The 14,406-nt window shown below is 45.2% G+C and overlaps 2 long non-coding RNA genes across 6 annotated transcripts in view; one reads left to right on the top strand and one right to left on the bottom strand.

The window, feature by feature from the left end:
• The window catches only part of LOC138741808 (uncharacterized), a 782,604-nt gene that overhangs the window by 615,511 nt on the left and 152,687 nt on the right, over positions 1-14,406 (top strand). The window lies entirely within an intron of this gene.
• The window catches only part of LOC138741043 (uncharacterized), a 104,495-nt gene that overhangs the window by 86,174 nt on the left and 3,915 nt on the right, over positions 1-14,406 (bottom strand). For all 5 annotated transcript variants that reach the window (XR_011343286.1, XR_011343287.1, XR_011343284.1 and 2 more), the window contains exon 2: positions 12,146-12,226. This is a non-coding gene — a long non-coding RNA (uncharacterized lncRNA). The remainder of the gene's footprint in view (positions 1-12,145; positions 12,227-14,406) is intronic.

Raw genomic sequence — 14,406 nt, 5'->3', positions numbered from 1 at the left:
GGGGTGAGACACATGTAACAGACTTGGGGTGAGATACATAAAACAGACTTGTGGTGCGACACATGTAACAGACATGGGGTGTGACACATGTAACAGAATCGGGGTGTGTCACATGTAACAGACTCGGGGTGTGACACATGTAAAAGACTCGGGGTGTGTCACATGTAACAGACTCGGGGTGTGACACATGTAAAAGACTCGGGGTGTGACACATGTAACAGACTAGGGGTGTGACACATGTAACAGAATTGGGGTGTGACTCATGTAACAGACATGGGGTGAGACACATGTAACAGAATCGGGGTGTGTCACATGTAACAGACTCGGGGTGTGACACATGTAAAAGACTCGGGGTGTGACACTTGTAACAGACTCGAGGTGTGACATATGTAACAGACTCGGGGTGCGACACATGTAACAGACTAGGGGTGTGACACATGTAACAGAATTGGGGTGTGACTCATGTAACAGACATAGGGTGAGACACATATAACAGACTTGGGGTGCACCACATGCAACAGACGACTTGGGGTGCGACACATGTAACAGAATTGGGGTGTGACTCATGTAACAGACATGGGGTGAGACACATATAACAGACTTGGGGTGCGACACATGCAACAGACGACTTGGGGTGTGTCACATGTAACAGACTTGGGGTGAGACACATATAACAGACTTGGGGTGCGACACATGCAACAGACATGGGGTGTGACACATGTAACAGGCTTGGCGTGTGACACATGTAACAGGCTTGGGGTGTGACACATGTAACAGACTTGGGGTGTGACACATGTAACAGACTTGGGGTGTGACACATGTAACAGACTTGGGGTGTGACACATGTAACAGACTTGGGGTGTGACACATGTAACAGACTTGGGTTGTGACACATGTAACAGACTTTGGGTGTGACGCATGTAACAGACTTGGGGTGTGATACATGTAACAGACTTGGGGTGTGACACATGTAACAGAATTGGGGTGTGACTCATGTAACAGACATGGGGTGAGACACACATAACAGACTTGGGGTGCGACACATGCAACAGACGACTTGGGGTGCGACACATGTAACAGAATTGGGGTGTGACTCATGTAACAGACATGGGGTGAGACACATATAACAGACTTGGGGTGCGACACATGCAACAAACGACTTGGGGTGTGTCACATGTAACAGACTTGGGGTGTGACACATGTAACAGGCTTGGCGTGTGACACATGTAACAGACTTGGGGTGTGACACATGTAACAGACTTGGGGTGTGACACATGTAAAAGACTTGGGGTGCGACACATGCAACAGACGACTTGGGGTGTGTCACATGTAACAGACTTGGGGTGTGACACATGTAACAGGCTTGGCGTGTGACACATGTAACAGACTTGGGGTGTGACACATGTAACAGACTTGGGGTGTGACACATGTAAAAGACTTGGGGTGTGACACATGTAACAGACTTGGGGTGTGACACAAGTAACAGACGACTTGGGGCGTGACACATGTAACAGACTTGGGGCTTTTCACATGTAACAGACTTGGGGCTTTTCACATGTAACAGACTTGGGGCGTGACACATGTAACAGACGACTTGGGGCATGACACATGTAACAGATGACTTGGGGCGTGACACATGTAACAGACGACTTGGGGCGTGACAGATGAAACATTCTTGGGGCGTGACACATGTAACAGACTTGGGGCTTGACACGTAACAGACTTGGGACGTGACACATGTAAGAGACTTGGGGTGTGACACATGTAACAGACTTGGGGTGTGACACATGTAACAGACGACTTGGGGTGTGACATATGTAACAGACTTGGGGTGTGACACATATAACAGACCACTTTGGGTGTGACGCATGTAACAGACTTTGGGTCTGACGCATGTAACAGACTTGGGGTGTGACGCATGTAACAGACTTGGGGTGTTACGGATGTAACAGACTTGGGGTGTTACGCATGTAACAGACTTGGGGTGTTACGCATGTAACAGACTTGGGGTGTTACGCATGTAACAGACTTGGGGTGTTACGCATGTAACAGACTTGGGGTGTGACGCATGTAACACACTTGGGGTGTGACACATGTAACAGACTTGGGGTTTGACGCATGTAACAGACTTGGGGTGTGACGCATGTAACAGACTTGGGGTGTGACACATGTAACAGACTTGGGGTGTGACACATGTAACAGACTTGGGGGGGTCACATGTAACAGACTTGGGGGGGTCACATGTAACAGACGATTTGGGGTGTCACACATGTAACAGTCGACTTGGGGTGTGACACAAGTAACAGATGACTTGGGGTGTGACATGTTACAGACGACTTGGGGTGTGACACTTGTAACAGACGACTTGGGGCGTGACACATGTAACAGACTTGGGGTGTTTCACATGTAACAGACTTTGTGGCATGACACATGTAACAGACGACTTGGGGCGTGACACATGTAACAGACGACTTGGGGCGTGACACATGTAACAGACGTTTTGGGGTGTGACACATGTAACAGTCGACTTGGGGTGTGACACAAGTAACAGATGAATTGGGGTGTGACATGTTACAGACGACTTTGGGTGTGACACTTGTAACAGACGACTTGGGGCGTGACACATGTAACAGACTTGGGGCGTTTCACATGTAACAGACTTGGTGGTGTGACACATGTAACAGATGACTTGGGGCGTGACACATGTAACAGACTTGGGGCGTGACACATGTAACAGACTTGGGGTGTGACACATGTAACAGACTTGGGGTGTGACACATGTAACAGACTTGGGGTGCGACACATGTAACAGACTTGGGGTGCGACACATGTAACAGACATGGGGTGTGACACATGTAACAGACATGGGGTGTGACACATGTAACAGAATCGGGGTGTGACACATGTAACTGACTTGGGGTGTGACACATGTAAAAGACGCGGGGTGTGACACTTGTAACAGACGACTTGGGGCGTGACACACGTAACAGACTTGGGGCGTTTCACATGTAACAGACTTGGGGGCGTGACACATGTAACAGATGACTTGGGGCGTGACACATGTAACAGACTTGGGGCGTGACACATTTAACAGACTTGGGGCGTGACACATGTAACAGACTTGGGGTGTGACACATGTAACAGACAACTTGGGGTGTGACACATGTAACAGACAACTTGGGGTGTGACACATAAAACAGACTTGGGGTGTGACACATGTAACAGGTTTGGGGTGTGACACATGTAACAGACTTGGGGTGTGACACATATAACAGACTTGGGTGTGTGACACGTGTAACTGACTTGGGGTGTGACACATGTAAAAGACGCGGGGTGTGACACATGTAACAGACTCGGGGTGTGACACATGTAACAGACTCGGGGTGTGACACATGTAACAGACTCGGGGTGTGACACATGTAACAGACTTGGGGTGCGACACATGTAACAGACTTGGGGTGCGACACATGTAACAGACTTGGGGTGCGACACATGTAACAGACCGGGTTGTGACACATGTAACAGAAGACGTGGGGTGTGACACATGTAACAGACAACTTGGGGTGTGACACATGTAACAGACAACTTGGGGTGTGACACATAAAACAGACTTGGGGTGTGACACATGTAACAGGTTTGGGGTGTGACACATGTAACAGACTTGGGGTGTGACACATGTAACAGACTTGGGTGTGTCACATGTAACAGACTTGGGCTGTGACACGTGTAACAGACTTGGGGTGTGACACATGTAACAGACTTTGGGTGTGACGCATGTAACAGACTTGGGGTGTGATACATGTAACAGACTTGGGGCGTGACACATGTAACAGACGACTTGGGGCATGACACATGTAACAGACGACTTGGGTGTGACACATGTAACAGACTTGGGGCGTGACATATGTAACAGACATTGGGGCATGACACATGTAACAGACTTGGTGTGTGACACATGTAACAGATGACTTGGGGCGTGACGCATGTAACAGACATGGGGTGTGACGCATGTAACAGACTTGGGGTGTGACGCATGTAACAGACTTGGGGTGTGACATATGTAACAGCTGACTTGGTGTGTGACACTTGTAACAGACTTGTGGTGTGACTCATGTAACAGACTTGGGGTGTGACACATGTAACAGACTTGAGGTGTGACACATGTAAAAGAATCGGGGTGTGACACATGTAACAGACTCGGGGTGTGACACATGTAACAGATTCGGGGTGTGACACATGTAACAGACTCGGGGTGTGACACATGTAACAGACTCGGCGTGTGACACATGTAACAGACTCGGGGTGTGACACATGTAACAGACTCGGGGTGAAACACATGTAACAGACTTGGGGTGAGATACATATAACAGACTTGGGGTGCGACACATGTAACAGACATGGGGTGTGACACATGTAACAGAATCGGGGTGTGTCACATGTAACAGACTCGGGGTGTGACACATGTAAAAGACTCGGGGTGTGTCACATGTAACAAACTCGGGGTGTGACACATGTAAAAGACTCGGGGTGTGACACATGTAACAGACTAGGGGTGTGACACACGTTACAGAATTGGGGTGTGACTCATGCAACAGACATGGGGTGCGACACATGCAACAGACGACTTGGGGTGCGACACATGTAACAGACGACTTGGGGAGTGACACATGTAACAGACTTGGGGTGTGACACATGTAACAGACTTGGGTTGTGACACATGTAACAGACTTGGGGTGTGACACATGTAACAGATTTGGGGTGTGACACATGTAACAGGCTTGGGATGTGACACATGTAACAGACTTGGGGTGTGTCACATGTAACAGACTTGGGGTGTGACACATGTAACAGGCTTGGCGTGTGACACATGTAACAGACTTGGGGTGTGACACTTGTAACAGACTTGGGGTGCGACACATGTAACAGACATGGCATGTGACACATGTAACAGAATCGGGGTGTGTCACATGTAACAGACTCGGGGTGTGACACATGTAAAAGACTCGGGGTGTGACACTTGTAACAGACTCGAGGTGTGACACATGTAACAGACTCGGGGTGTGACACATGTAACAGACTAGGGGTGTGACACATGTAACAGAATTGGGGTGTGACTCATGTAACAGACATGGGGTGAGACACATATAACAGACTTGGGGTGCGACACATGCAACAGACGACTTGGGGTGCGACACATGTAACAGAATTGGGGTGTGACTCATGTAACAGACATGGGGTGAGACACATATAACAGACTTGTGGTGCGACACATGCAACAGATGACTTGGGGTGTGTCACATGTAACAGACTTGGGGTGTGACACATGTAATAGTCTTGGCGTGTGACACATGTAACAGACTTGGGTTGTGACACATGTAACAGACTTGGGGTGTGACACATGTAACAGGCTTGGGGTGTGACACATGTAACAGACTTGGGGGGGTCACATGTAAAAGACTTGGGGTGTGACACATGTAACAGACTTGGGGTGTGACACAAGTAACAGATGACTTGGGGTGTGACACATGTTACAGACGACTTGGGGTGTGACACTTGTAACAGACGACTTGGGGCGTGACACATGTAACAGACTTGGGGCTTTTCACATGTAACAGACTTGGGGCTTTTCACATGTAACAGACTTGGGGCGTGACACATGTAACAGACGACTTGGGGTGTGACACATGTAACAGATGACTTGGGGCATGACACATGTAACAGACGACTTGGGGCGTGACAGATGAAACATTCTTGGGGCGTGACACATGAAACAGACTTGGGGCTTGACACGTAACAGACTTGGGACGTGACACATGTAAGAGACTTGGGGTGTGACACATGTAACAGACTTGGGGTGTGACACATGTAACAGACGACTTGGGGTGTGACATATGTAACAGACTTGGGGTGTGACACATATAACAGACCACTTTGGGTGTGACGCATGTAACAGACTTTGGGTCTGACGCATTTAACAGACTTGGGGTGTGACGCATGTAACAGACTTGGGGTGTTACGGATGTAACAGACTTGGGGTGTTACGGATGTAACAGACTTGGGGTGTTACGCATGTAACAGACTTGGGGTGTTACGCATGTAACAGACTTGGGGTGTTACGCATGTAACAGACTTGGGGTGTGACACATGTAACACACTTGGGGTGTGACACATGTAACACACTTGGGGTGTGACGCATGTAACAGACTTGGGGTTTGACGCATGTAACAGACTTGGGGTGTGACGCATGTAACAGACTTGGGGTGTGACGCATGTAACAGACTTGGGGTGTGACACATGTAACAGACTTGGGGGGGTCACATGTAACAGACTTGGGGGTGTCACATGTAACAGACTTGGGGGGGTCACATGTAAAAGACTTGGGGTGTGACACATGTAACAGACTAGGGGTGTGACACATGTAACAGATGACTTGTGGTGTGACACATGTAACAGACGATTTGGGGTGTCACACATGTAACAGTCGACTTGGGGTGTGACACAAGTAACAGATGACTTGGGGTGTGACATGTTACAGACGACTTGGGGTGTGACACTTGTAACAGACGACTTGGGGCGTGACACATGTAACAGACTTGGGGTGTTTCACATGTAACAGACTTGGTGGCGTGACACATGTAACAGACGACTTGGGGCGTGACACATGTAACAGACTTGGGGTGTGACACATGTAACAGACTTGGGGTGCGACATGTGTAACAGACTTGGTGTGCGACACATGTAACAGACATGGGGTGTGACACATGTAACAGAATCGGGGTGTGACACATGTAACTGACTTGGGGTGTGACACATGTAAAAGACTCGGGGTGTGACAAATGTAAAAGACTCGGGGTGTGACAAATGTAACAGACTCGGGGTGCGACACATGTAACAGACTTGGGGTGTGACGCATGTAACAGAGTTGGGGTGTGACGCACGTAACAGAGTTGGGGTGTGACGCACGTAACAGAGTTGGGGTGTGACGCACGTAACAGAGTTGGGGTGTGACGCACGTAACAGAGTTGGGGTGTGACGCACGTAACAGAGTTGGGGTGTGACGCACGTAACAGAGTTGGGGTGTGACGCACGTAACAGACTTGGGGTGTGACGCACGTAACAGAGTTGGGGTGCGACAAATGTAACAGACTCGGGGTGCGACACATGTAACAGACTTGGGGCGTGACACATGTAACAGATGACTTGGGGCGTGACACATGTAACAGATGACTTGGGGCGTGACACATGTAACAGACAACTTGGGGTGTGACACATGTAACAGACTTGGGGCATGATACATTTAACAGATGACTTGGGGCGTAATACATGTAACAGACGACTTGGGGCGTGACACATTTAACAGACTTGGGGCGTGACACATGTAACAGACTTGGAGCGTGACACATGTAACAGACTTGGGGCGTGACACATGTAACAGAGAACCTGGGCATCACTGAAAGCCTCAGACTGCAGTACATATCCAGACATTTGGCATGAATATGATTCGGTCATACTAAGTTCACGTGGACATTCACGTTGGCCATGGTTCCACAACCACTACTGGAGCTGATTTTCTCAGAGCACATGGCCTACTGGTTGATCTAGAGGGACAAAGATTTGTTCATAATCAACACTTTCCAGATCTTTGCCCTAGGTGAGGCCAAGCTGCCAGCCCTACATTTAGACTTCATTACTCTTTCAGAGAATGAATTCACCAGGTTAATGGCAGAATTCCCCACAATAATTATGCTGAAATTCACCTTGGCGATGCTGAAACATGGGGTGCAGCACCACATACCAACTGAAGGGCAACATCTGCATGCTGGAGCTCACAGGCTCCCTCCACATAAACTTCATCTGGCCAAAAAGGTGTTTGAAAGAATGGAGGACATGGGTCTGATAGCTCCTGGGCCTCCCTGCTCCACATGGTACCTAAGTTTTCAGGTGAATGGAGACCCTACTGTGATTACCACAGGTTGAACGAGGTTACCGCACCAGATCGCTACCCAGTACTGCATTTACAGGACTTCATGTCTAACCTGCAGGGAGTCTGCATCTTTTCCAAGGTGGACCTGGTCTGGGGATATCCTCAGATCCTGGTCCACCCAGTTGGCATTCCAAAAACAGCTATTATTGCACCTTTTGGACTTTTTGAATTTAGAAAGATAGCTTTTGGGCTCAAGAATGCCGCACAGACTTTCTAATGTTTCATGGACAGAATGGGACACGATCTTGACTTTACCTTCATATAACTAGATGATAAACTTGTTGCTAGCCACAGTCGTCAGGAACATCTCTCCCACCTATGTAAGTTTTCCATTCATTTGAATGAGTTTGGGGTGACCATCAACCTGGCCAAGTGTCAATTTGGGTTAATGACCATCGACTTTCTGGACCATAGAATTGACTAATATGAGAAAAACCATTACCAGCAAAGGTCAAGGTAATCCGGGCATTCACTAAGCCCAGCACAATTAAAGGCCTCCAGGAGTTTGTTGGAATTGTGAACTTTTATCGCTAGTTTCTACCATCAGCTGCTCAATTCATGTGCCCCCTCTTCGCCCTGGTGTCAGGGAAGGCAAGGGATGTCATTTTGGATGAAAAATTGTTGGCAGCATTCGAGAACACCAAGGAAGCACTGGCTAATGCTGCATTGCTGGTCCACACAAGAATAGATATCCCAACAGCCCTGACAGTGGATGCGTCCAGTATGGCAGTAGGAGGGGTGCTTGAACAGTACATTGATGGGTATGGGAAACCATTGGCTTTCTTTAGCAAGCACCTAAGACCACCAGAATTCAAGTACAGTGCTTTTGATTGAGAATTGTTGGCTCTGTACCTAGCTATCAGGCAGTTCACAGCTTTTGTAGATCACAAGCTGCTTACATTGCCTTCACTGAGGTATCATATCCATGGTCAGTTTGTCAACAGAGACGTTTATATATTTCTGAGCTCACGACGGCCATTGAACCCATGTCAGGAAAGACCAACGTAGTGTCAGATGTGCTTTCTCGCCTGGCTATGCTATTTGTGCAAACCTTAGCCCAAGGATGGACTATGTTGCACTCACAAAAGCACAACAGGAAAACAAAGAAATTCCATGTTATGGAACAGGAGACTTGAACATTCAGCTATAAGAAATTCCGGAAGGCCCGGGGGAGTTCACACTCCTGTGTGACATATTTGCAGGTAGTCTTCGCCCAATTCCTCCAGTGGCCTGTAGGCAGCAGGTGTTGAACGCTGAACACGGGTTGGCACATCCATCAATCAGAAGCCAACAGATTTGTGTGGCATGGTCTTCAAAAATAGGTCAGCAATTGGGTGAAGGCATACACTCGTTGCCAGACATCCAAAGCCCAGAAGCACACAAAAGCCCCACTACAATCTTTTGAGCTGATATATCAGAGGTTTGACCACCTACATGTGGACATTGTAGATCCTCTGTTGGTGTCATGTGGTTATTGTTTTCTTCTCACTATAGTGGATCAGGCTACATGGTGGCCAGAGGCAATTCCACTGATAGACATGACTATCTATACCTGCACTAGGGCCCTCATTTCTCCTGGATAGCACATTTTGGTCTGCCACCACACATCACATCTGAAAGGGGTGCCCAATTCACATCAAGCCTCTGATCAGCAATGGCCACCGTCCTTGGAACCAAGTTGTGCCACACAACTGCATGCCACCCATAATCTAATGGACTAGTAGAAAGGTTCCACATGCATTTTTAATCAGCCCTTGTGGCACAACTGCAGGGATCTAATTGGGTTGATAAATTGGCATGGATACTCTTGGCCATACGAACAGCACCTAAGATGATATAGGTGCCTCATCGACTGAGTTTGTCTACGCTGTTCCCCTGATGGTTCCAGGAGAATTTGTATCAGTCTCATGAAGATTGGAGGTGATGCCTGCAGCGATTCTAAGCAAATGTTGTGAAAAGCTTGGTTCTTTAGTACCTTTACTGACACCTCAACACAGTTAGGCCAGGTCCTATATACCCCGGAACTTGCAGGACTGCAAGTACATTTTCGTACTTGGAGCACACTGAGCACCATTCCAGTGTCCATATGAGGGTCAGTTTGAGGTACTGAGACTCAATGATATGATGTAAATTTTGGACATAGGAGGAAGCTTTAGCAATTGACCCCCTCATAACCTGCCCATCTGAATCTGGATGGATCAGTCATGGTTCAGGCGCTTCAGCAGAGAGGAAGGTCACCGAAACAAAACAATATACAGACTTATGGCTATGCAGTGGGATTGCTGGTTCTGGTGGGGGGGGGGGGAGTGGGGAGAGGAGGAGTCATGTGGCCATCCAATTACCAGTAAGCAAACCAGCTCCCGAAATGGTGGACGTGCTGTGGAAAACGGGGGAAATTGACCTGCATCCAAGCCAGGTTTTTAATCTGAGCTGATGATGTCACTTCCTGTCTATGTGACAGAGGCAGTGATGTATTTAAGTCCAGCATGCAAGCCTGGAGGTGTTAGTCTTGCACTAGACTCCACAGAGTGTACATCGACTTCCCAATGTATACATTAACATGACAATGTGTACAACAACATCTATAGTAGCTCAGTATTGGATACTTCTTTAATAATAGTATTTAACTGATTTATATGTTGAAGCATTTTAACAGATAATCACATTTAATAATAAGGGATGGAATTTAAAATATGGCATATTGTGTATTTACTTTAATTTTGTTATGTATATATTATAGTTTTTTCTTGCTTTATTAATATTTTGTACATGGATTATGTTAAACTCAAAAATATTTTTAAAAGAAAGAAAACAATTCTCTGTATTTAAATTTTTTAATATTTTAATGATATGAGGCAGTACGGTTGGCGTAGTGGTTAGTACAATGCCTTTACAGCACCAGCTATTATGCCTTAGGTTCGAATCCCACGCGGTCTGTAAGGAGTTTGTATATTCTCACCATATCTATATGAGTTTTTCCTGGGGACTCTGGTTTCCTCCAACTGTTTGAAACCTTTTGGGGGGGGGGGGTTATAGGTCAATTGGGTGTAATTGAACAGCACAGACCTGTGGGCTGAAATGGCCTGCTACTGTGCTGTATGTCTAAATTTAATTTAAAAAAAACATGGAACATAGAAAATTGCAGCACAGTACAAATCCTTTGTGCTGACTCAAATACAGGTACTCTCTGACTTGCAATCTATTTGACTTGCATCCATCTGCATCTACGACTGAAAATTTGTTTAAAAAATAAAGAAAAAATATAAAATTTGTGTGGTTTGTGTTGTATTTGACAAACTATAACAGGGATACAGGGCATATAAGAGCCAAAATGTGTGTACGTTGTTAGTCAATGTCCTGGGGTCCATCGGTTGGGTGCGGCCATCCTGATTCCTGTGCACATGTGCAGGCTTGCATATCAGAGTTCGGTTGGTGCATGCACAAGAATTAAGGGCATGAATTCAATAGCCTTAGATCAATTAACTCCTGCACATGCGCCAACCAAACTCTGATACGTACATCTGCGCAAGTGTACAGGAATCAAGATGGTCACACCCAGCCTACGGACCCTGGAATGCCGACTAATAAGGCAAGTACAAAGAAGATTATAAAATTATTGGTTAAAGTTCAGATGATGAAAATTTTGATTAAAAAGTTTGCTTTAAGACTTAGTTACTCCAACCATGTGGGAAAAATTCTGACTTGCATCCACTTCAAGATATGATTCGGACTGGATTATGGTCGTGAGTTGGGGATACAGGGAATGTAAGAGCCAAAATGTACTTTTTTAGTCAGTGTCCTGGGGTCTATACCTGTACCAAACAAAACTAAACTCTCCCCACCTCATGATCCTTTATTTTTTCTTTCGTCTGTATGTTTGACTAAAAGTCTCTTAAATGCCCCCATTGTTCCAGACTCAACCACCACCCCTGGCAATGCATTCCAGGCACCTACAATGCTCTGTATAAAGTAAACATCCCTGATGTCTCCCCTAACCCTTCCTCCCTTCACTTTGTACAGATATGTTCTGGTGTTTGCTTCTCCCACCCGAGGAAAAAGATGCTGACTGTCTACCTTATCTATCTTATAATCTTGTAGACCTCTATAAAGTTGCCTCTCGTCCTTCTTTGTTCCAAAGAGAAAAGCCCCAGCTATGCTAACCTTGCTTCAAGACTTTGTTCCAATCCATGCAACATCATGGTAAATCTTCTCTGCATCTTCTCTATAGCTTCCACATCTTTCCTGTAATTAAGAGACCAGAAATAAACACAATATTCTATGTTTGGTCTCACCAGAAATTTATAGAGTGTGTTCCATTGTGTTTTACCATAGCCATATATAACACTGAACAACATTTTTTCCCCCCAAAAGGTTTGCTTCCAGAAAATAATTTGGATATTACGATCGACAACTTCAAACTGAACACAAAGATAATTTCATATCTGCTGTATCACGTTAGTTGGAAAAACATTAAATTAACTTTTATTGAATTTAGCATGTTTAATTGCATAATGATCCTGACGCATAGCATTAGTTCAATTGTTTTGCCACTAGTTTTCATTTGTACTCAACATCTGATGCTTGTCTTATCAGTGTCCAATAATAGTTAGCACTGATGAATTCCAAATATCCTTTTCTATGGTCACTATGTCCGTCACTGACTGCACCAAGATCAGCAGGGCAGAAGTCCAAGTGCAAATGCAGAAAATGAATTTTCAATGATATGTTGCATTTTATGGTTATGTATGCTTGAAGTAGAGAAAATCCCCAAAATAGATTATATCCAAAAAATGGTATATGACAGGAAAAAGTATTAAGGTGATTTTCATGATCAGTATCCCAAAATCCACAAAATATACCCAAAGGTGTTCAGGAAGCAAAATCTTCATTGTCCAGTGAAATTTGTAGAAATTGAATTTCTTCCAAGTTTGGTTTGCATAGAAGTCCTGAGATTTGTCTCTAAGTCGTGGGTCACTCTAGAAAATGTAAAAAGGGCACATCTTTACTCTGAAGAATTAAAGAGATTAAAAAGTAACTTGTTCTCTTTTGGTCTGTCCATAGAGCTCTTATCCACCATTTTATTGGTGCATTGCCTTCTGGGAAACAGGTCATCCAAGCTAACGTCAGTCTCCCTGCAACCATTCTGGCATGAATCCTGATGTGGCCTTCCATTCTGAGGAATGGTCCAAAGTGTCCCGTTCTGTGAACGAAATATTCCGTGCCAATTTATTTGAAGTGTGTGGAAATGGACCCCGAGAGAGTTAGATGGCCAACTATCAGGATTCCTGAATATTGGATAAAGGATAATTGAAGTTTCACTGCATGAGATTGCAGTGAATCTGGAATCAATATCACATGGCTCTTTTTATCTTACAACACAAGCTGATCATTTAATTCTGTGACATTAACCTTGCTAAATACCTTAGAGCAAATATTTCAAATTATTGGATTACTGATGTTGTTTGGGGAAAATTAAATCAATTGAAATTTTCTGAACAACCTATTTACAAAATATAAATTGTCACCAAGCTTAGAGAAATTGCATTGTGGTTTCAATCAATGAGAATGGTGCTTATGCTTTGGATTGTAAAACTGACCGCAGGATATGACATTAACTTTGAACTCTTCTCCAATGGTCCATTCTAGGTTGGACTCAAGAAGCTAACTGATGCCTTCATTGATACTTGGGTAAGGAAGTCTCAAAATAAGAAAGGTATTCTTCTGTTCTTGATGTACATACAATTGCCACAAAAATTGTGTTTCAGTGGTCAGCTACAATCAATTTTAAGTTGCACAAGATTGGATAAATGGATTTCATATTTGAAAAGCAAAATGTGTTATTTGCAAAGGTGAAGTTCTGGGCATGCTTCTCTCATCTCCAAGTTCTGATCTGATCCAGCTCATTACAGAAAGTAAGACATCATTAATTCAACATGACCTCCCAACATCTACAGCAATGGTTCTCAACCTTTTTCTTTCCACTCACATACCACTAAGTAATCCCTATGCCATCGGTGCTCTGTGATTAGTTTGTGGGTGGAAAGAAAAAGTTTGAAAACCACCGTTTTAATCGTACCTCATTGACTCGTTATGTGCACAGTTTCACAACTCCAAAGGAAATGGGCCAATGAAACTTTTTCTCAATCAAAATATCTTGGTAACAATTAGAGCAGTGATTCTCAACCTTCCCTTCCCACTCACATCCCACCTTAAGCAATTCCTTACTAATCACAGCGCACTGATGGCATAGGGATTATTTAAAGTGGTATGTGAGTGGAAAGATAAAGGTTGAGAACCATTGATCTCCAATCAGCACTGACTAATGACCCACCTTTTATTACTACCCTATCTACTTGTGTTGCCACTTTTATGTTAGTATACATCTCTTACTTACCCCTCCATCAAGATCCCACTAAAGCTCA

The sequence above is a fragment of the Narcine bancroftii genome, chromosome 8 (assembly GCF_036971445.1).
Source record: "Narcine bancroftii isolate sNarBan1 chromosome 8, sNarBan1.hap1, whole genome shotgun sequence".
Lineage (NCBI taxonomy): Eukaryota > Metazoa > Chordata > Chondrichthyes > Torpediniformes > Narcinidae > Narcine > Narcine bancroftii.
The sequence above is the reverse complement of the archived record's forward strand: the minus strand, read 5'-3'. Positions and strand labels throughout refer to the sequence as shown.